The 7,543-nt window shown below is 41.0% G+C and overlaps 1 pseudogene; it reads right to left on the minus strand.

Moving 5' to 3' along the window:
- Nucleotides 1-493: 493 nt before the first annotated feature.
- Nucleotides 494-6,585, minus strand: LOC106456274 (NACHT, LRR and PYD domains-containing protein 12-like; annotated as a pseudogene).
- Nucleotides 6,586-7,543: the final 958 nt, after the last annotated feature.

The raw sequence follows: 7,543 nt of genomic DNA on the forward strand, positions 1-7,543 counted from the left end.
TCCCTGCGTTGTGTTGCAAATCAGTCTGTGTTTCCCGCTTTACTTTGAAGGCTCGTGTTCTAGATTTCCTGTTTAGTTCTGAAAGTCTGTTTCTGTTGTCATTGTGTTCAGCTTGTCTCCTCCGGTCCTCATGTGTATTACGTTCAGCTGTTCTTCCCTCCTGTGTGTGATTACCTGATTACCTTGTGTGTGTATATTTAGTGGGTGTCGGTCTGTGTTCGTTGTCGGCTCGTCTGCGTTCTATGGTGTTCCTGTCTCTGCGTCTCTCTGCCCCGCACCCCTTTTGTTTCTTCAGTTGTTTTGTCATGCCTCACTGCCTGTTTCTGCCATTGTCACGTTGTAAATAAACATCACTCGTATCATCAGTCACTGCTGCATTTTGGGTCCTCCCTTCCCTCCACACCACACGGCTCACTCCGCCAGCCGTGACAAAATCTGTCTGGATGATCAGGATATGACTGATTTTCTTTCACATATGTCACATTCCTGTTGTTGTCAGACAGTTTAAGGTTTCTGTTTACTGTATCTGTGTTGACTGTGAGCTCACAGAAATCTAATGAAGACAAAAGGACATAATCTGCTCATTATTACCTTTTCATGAAAACTAACGTTGGAGATCATCTTCATCCACAGTAAGTTTTGGTCATTTTAATTTTGACTCATTTTAAAACATACTTACACTTCCTCAGACCTTGTCTGAGCCACTGGACACCAGCAGGCTCCAACCTGAAAGGAGGAGGACTGTCAGGACCAACAGTCTTTTCACAATGCACTTTCATCCACACACTTCACTTATTTACTGCCAGTGTTGGAGTAATAACTGTGTTCTTCACGAATGCATTTTACATCAGTATGGAACACTTGTAAACAAGCTGAATACACAGGATTAAAGTCTATTTGATCTGTTCTTCTTTGAGTTACCATTCATTTATTTTTACTGTTATCATCACTTTACTATTTCATGAAGTACATGAAATGTCGCTCTACAAATAAAGTTCAGATCCACAACTTGTACACACTAAATCTGTTGCCTTGTTTCTTCTAATAAAGTAATGAAGCATTCATACAGTAACTATCCAGTTAATCTGCTTATGGCTATACCTATTTAGCTTTTTTCTCCTCTTTGTCATTATCTTTGAGTGCAATACATTTTCCATATTTGAGACTCTGTAGTCTCCAATAGGGATCTTCAAGTCCAGAAGATAGCAGCCTTTTTCCTGAGTCTCCTGGGTGATTGTAGCTCAGGTCCAGCTCCCTCAGATGAGAGGGGTTAGAAGTCAGGGCTGAGGCTAGAGAAGCACAGCCTGATATCCTGAGAACACACAAAGAAATTAAATATTTTATCCCTTTTTTTCTGTAATGCAGTGACCATTACTGTTAAATTACCATTGCTATTTTCATCTGCAAGTATTCATATTTGGCAGTATGGATCTGTTCTGCCAAGTGGCATGAAGAGTGCAGCAACTGCGGGAAGGTTAAAGCTGCCTATATTATATGTCATAAATGAGTTTTGCCAACTTGATGTATAGAAGAGAATAACCTGACCAGCAGGAGATGTGGGCTAGTATTAAAACAAGCTGACCAACACTATAAATTTTCAGTTTTGACATAAATACAATATTTTAATTTATTTTAATGATAAAGAGCTGTTGCTCTCAGAGAAATAGATTCATATCTAAACAATAATAAAAGCCACTGTATAGAAATGTGCCAAGGTGTGTTTTAGACTGGACTAGACTGTTGAGATGTTGAAATCAACAAAGGTACCTGAAAAATGGTACCATAGGAAGAAACAGAATAGATGTGCAACTGGTATGACACACAAAAAGATTATACTAAATTTAAAGATGACCATTTGATTAGGTTAGAGAAACCTGACCTGAGAGTTTCCAGTCTACAGTGTGGATTCTTCAGTCCTATCAACAGCAATTTTACTCCTGAATCTTGCAGGTTGTTATTATTCAGATCCAGCTCTCTGAGACTAGAGGATTGCAAGCTAAGAACTGAGGACAGGGCTGCACAGCTTGCTTCAGAGAGGTTACAGACACTCAGTCTAAAGAGACAATAAGAGAAATAACATTTTAAGTGAAACAAGTTATCAAGATCTTATCACATTTTTGGGGTGTTTACTTGTAAAAATAAATAGCCCAATTAAATACCTTCGGTATAGTCAATACTAGACAGTAAAGAAATATATAGACTAGTGCCATAATGCCATAACCGCAAAACACGGCAAATCTTCGTTAGCGAGTTAGCACGCATTGTCCTGTTAATGGAGCTGCACAGTGCTAATGCATTAACGAGCTAACCGCGCAAACACGTTGACGCATGGGGCAATCCGCCCTAACTCGCTAACTGAGATTTTCCGCGTTAATGCGGTTATGGCGTTAAGTTCATTTTAATGAGATTAACGCTGACAGCACTAATATAGACAGTACAGTCTGACATTATACAGTCATCTGGTGTTTAGCATGACTGTGATAAAATAGTTCTATTAACCCTTTAAGACCTACCATAGAACCAAGTCCGCCAGAGCTTATATTATATTTTTACATAGTGTGGTGCCATTTTTGGGAGCATTTCAAGTTGCTATACATCAATACAACAATTATAGCCCAGTTTTTAATAATATGTATTCATTAAGTGCATAGTAATTACATAAATTGCAAAAAAGTGCAATAAACTACAAAAAAATTGAAAATCGTTTTTGCTTTTTTAACGTATATTTCTAGTTAGAGAAATTTAAGAGGCTTATCCCTCAAAACTGTAAATACAAAAAAGTTGCACAAAATAGTTTCCTACCACAGAAAATTTATTTTGAGTGTCTTCATAGTTTTATTTTTTAAATACACCAATTTTTATATACTGCAGGAAAAACGAAAATAAATATTATACTGCAAATTTGCAAAAAAACAGCATATGCATCAAAATAAGCTATTTCCAGCAGTGCAATTTGAGTCCTAAGCATCCCAGAAAAGACACAGAAAGTCATAAAGTCAAAGATAACTTTTAAAAGCACCAGTATAGGCCCTGAGGCCCTGATGGTAAAAAAAAACTACATTTCCGCGAAAATGACGTCACTTCCGATTTCGGGCAGGTAATGGCGGACATGCAAAAGTTCACGCTGACGTCTATTCCAACGTAGGAAGTGTTATGAACAGCTGATCGGATCGGCAAAGCGTGTTTCTGGAATATTATGTTTTTGTTGCTGCAAGTGCTTTTTATGCAGTTTTTGCAAAGCTGTATGTGGAAGGAAACTGTGACCTAGGACAAGTTGATGGCATAAGATGTAAGTACAACTCCTCCGGTTTCATATGCAAAAAAAATTATTGCGCTAGCTTACGTGGTTGCAGAGCTACCGGGATTTAAAAATAGTTACGCAAAACAGAGCGTGCCCGCTCCGACCGGCTCCAAACGGTTAACTAAATTGACTTTATTGGTGATACTGGAGATAGTATTGAAACAACTTATTTTCCCCTAACTGTTTTCCCTAGAGCAGCACTGTACTGCAATCTGACCTGAGAGTTTCTAGCGTGCAGGAAGGACCCTGCAAGCCACAAGACAGTAGTTCCACTCCTGAATCCTGCAGGTCGTTGTTACTCAGGTCCAGCACTCTCAGGCTGCAAGTTTGGGAGCTGAGAACTGAGGCCAGGGAACCAACATTTCGTTCTGTTATGAAACAGCCATTCAGCCTGAAGAAAATGATGAATAGTAATATTTGTGTTAAAGTGACATGTCAGTCGTTTTTGAATAAGATATAATCCTATCTACCCGTCTAATCTATCTAAAAGTGGCACTAACTCTTACATATCCCACATTACTATTTGAAGAACAGAAAACACGAAAATCATGAAAGCATAAAATTATCAATGAGAGACCATAACTGCGTGTGAGATAATATATGAAAAAAAGGTAGGTATTCCCCCAGCGTGTCCTTGGTCTCCCCAGGGGCCTCCTTCTCGTGTGACATGCCTGGAACACCTCATGCAGAAGGTGCCCAGGAGAATCTTAATTAGATGGCCAAAGCACCGCAACTGTCTCTTTTCAACGTGGAGTAGTAGTGGCTCTACTCTGAAACCCTCTTGACTGAACTCCTCACCCTATCACTAAGGAAGACGCCAGCCACCTTTACATGAAGCTAATTTCTGCTGCTTGTATCTGTGATATCATTCTTTCTGTCAATAAACAGAGCTTGTGGTGAAAGGTGAGTATAGGGTTAAACCGTTAAATTGACAGCTCTGCTGTTGTGATCAGCTCTCTCTTTACATGACAAACTGGTACAGCATCCCCATCACTCTCTGACTGCTTGATACCTCGGTCAATCTCTCACTCCCCTCTCCCTTCAGTCCCCTCTCTCCTCAAGGATCGCAATCAGAGGAGTTTAAGACCCTGAAATACTTAAACTCCTCTGCTTTGGGGCTGAAACTCATCTCTGACCTGGAGTGAGCACTCCACCCTTTTTTGGCTGAGGACCGGATTGCAAATCACACTCTGCTGCAAACCACACCAGTGAGAGCTCGAGACCACCACCTGAGGCCAACAACAACAAGGCAACATCCTCTTCTAAAAGCAGAGATGAGATTCTGAGGCCACCAAAGTGGAAGCCTTCTGTCACTTGGCTACAACTAGAAATTCTGTCCATAAAAATTATGAATGTATTCAGTGACAAAGGGCTGAGTCAGACACCCACTGAGAATAAGTTCGACTTACTGCCAAAAGATCAGACCAAGCTCCAAGTTTTTGCTTCAGCTACCGCCTATTCCACATTCTGCTTGGACTGCCAGTACCTATCAGCAGCCTCCAAAGTCCCACAGACTAAAAAGGAAGGAGCTGGAGGGAGAGCGTTTGGTGGTCGGGCCTTAGCTCATGGGGCCTGGCCGGGTGCTGCCCAAAAAAGCAATATGGGCTTCCTGTCCTGTAAGCCCACCACCCACAGGAAGTGTCAAAGAGGTTAGGTGAAATGGGTGTTGGGCGGTAGAACTTTTCAGTCAAACATCTAAATCATTCAATTCAAGTGTTTCAATCATTTCCATAGCCACAGGTGTATAAAATTAAGCATCTAAGCATGTAGACTGGTACGACAAACATTTGTCCAATCCAGATGCAAAATTTCCTCACTACTAAAAATTCCACAATCAACTGCAAAATGGGATTTTCTTTCTTTTAAGTAAGGCAGAACTATATCCATCTGACCTGAGATTGTCTAGCATACACTGTGGACACCCAAGTCCAGCAGATAATATCTTCAATCCTGAATCCTGGGGTTGTTGTTACTCAGGTCCAGTTCTCTCAGTCTAGAAGACTCAGAAGTAAAAACTGAAGACAAGGTCAAAACTTCTCTTTGCAAGGGTGCAGAAAGTCAATCTAGGTAAAACAACATAGGAAAGACATTTATTTAGCCTTATTTTCTGTTTCACAGAGAAGACTATTCACTAATTTCAAATATCTATACACTTTGTTTTCAATACATGTGCACCTGTGTACTTACACGGCTTTTCTTGAGGCTTTGACCACAGGCAACAGCCTTAGAAGAGCCTCCTCTGAAGCAGAGTATTTCTTCAGGTTAAACACATCCAGATCATTTTCTGATGACAGTAAGATGAAGACCAGAGCTGACCACTGAGCTGGAGACAGTTTATCTATAGAGAGACTTCCTGATCTCAGAGACTGTTGGATCTCCTCCGCAAGAGAACGATTGTTCAGTTCATTGAGACAGTGGAAGAGATTGATGCTTTTCTCTGCAGACAGATTCTCACCAATTTTCTTCTTAATGTGCTGGATTGTTTCCCGATTGCTCTCAAAATGTATTTTTGTGTCTGTCAGTAAGCCTCGAAGGAGACCCTGATTGGTCTGAGTTGAAAGACCCAGGAGGAATCGGAGAAACAAGTCCAGGTGTCCATTCGGACTTTCCAAGGCCTTGTCAATAGCACTCTGGTGGAGATATTTTAAATAATTTCTTTCTTCAAACAGTTTAGACCATAAAGGCATTTTTAGCTGATCTTCCAGCACATTAATACCAGAGTTGATGAAGGTCAGATGGACATGGAGAGCAGCCAGAAACTCCTGAACACTCAGATGGACGAAGCAAAACACCTTGTCCTGGTACAGTCCGCTCTCCTCTTTAAAGATCTGTGTGAACACTCCTGAGTACACTGAGGCTGCTCTGATATCAATGCCACACTCCGTCAGGTCTGATTCATAAAAGATCAGGTTTCCTTTTTGTAACTGGTCAAAAGCCAGTTTTCCCAGAGATTCAATCATCTTCTTGCTCTCTGAATTCCAGTGTGGATCTGTTTCAGCATCACCATGATACTTGATCTTCCTTACTTTAGACTGAACCACCAGGAAATAGATGTACATCTCAGTCAGAGTCTTTGGTAGCTCTGCTCCCTCTCTAGTCTTCCGTACATCGTCCAGAACTGTAGCAGTGATCCAACAGAAAACTCGGATATGGCACATGATGTGGAGGCTCCGTGATGACTTGATGTGGGAAACAATGCTTGTGGCCTGGTCTTCATTTTTGAATCTCTTCCTGAAGTACTCCTCTTTTTGTTCATCGGTGAACCCTCTGACTTCTGTCACCATGTCAACAAACTCAGGAGGAATCTGATTGGCTGCTGCAGGCCGTGTGGTTATCCAGAGGTGAGCATAGGGAAGCAGATTACCCCTGATGAGGTTTATTAGCAACACATCCACTGAGGCAAATTGTGTAGCATCAGTGGATCTCAGTGTTGTGAAAGTCCAGAGAAAATCGACACTCGTCCAGACCATCAAAGATGAACATGACCCGAAACTCATCAAAGCTGCAGATTCCTGCTTTTTTTATGTCAGTAAAGAAGTGATGAACAAGTTCCACCAAGCTGAACTTTTTCTCTTTCAGTACATTCAGCTCTCTGAAAGTAAATGGAAATGTGAACTGGATGTCCTGGTTGCTTATGTTTTCAGTCCAGTCCAGAGTGAACTTCTGAGTTAAGACTGTTTTGCCAATGCCGGCCACTCCCTTTGTGAGCACTGTTCTGATCTCTTCCTTTTTTTCAGGTAAACCTTTAAAAATGTCTTCTCGTTTGATTGTTGTTTCTTGCCTGTCTACTTTCCTGGATGATGTTTCAAGCTGTCTGATTTCATGTTCATTATTGACCTCTGTAGTATCCCCATCTGTAATGTAGAGTTCAGCGTAGATCTGATTCAGATGGGTAGGGTTTCTTGCTTTAGCAATGCCCTCAAGCACACACTGAAATTTCATCTTCAGACTGTATTTAAATTTATGCTGACAAACTGCAGCATGGCATTCTGAAAGAACACACACAAAGCAGGATTTTTAGAAGTACAAAGGTACATCAAACCTACCACCAATTATGCGTTCTCCTAAAGCATGAATATTTGAATCTATCAGTCGATCAGCCATTTAGTCTTCATTCAGTGGGGTAAATCTTTGGAAGATTGTCTTACTGCTCTGTAGACAGTCAGCCAGCTTCCTTTGGTTCATTTTTCTTAGGAAGTGCAGCGTGCTCCTTAGAAATGAGTCTTTCTGCTGTTTGTCGTC

This window comes from Pundamilia nyererei, unplaced genomic scaffold (genome assembly GCF_000239375.1).
Source record: "Pundamilia nyererei isolate P.nyererei 1_Seehausen unplaced genomic scaffold, PunNye1.0 scaffold00079, whole genome shotgun sequence".
Classification (NCBI taxonomy): domain Eukaryota; kingdom Metazoa; phylum Chordata; class Actinopteri; order Cichliformes; family Cichlidae; genus Pundamilia; species Pundamilia nyererei.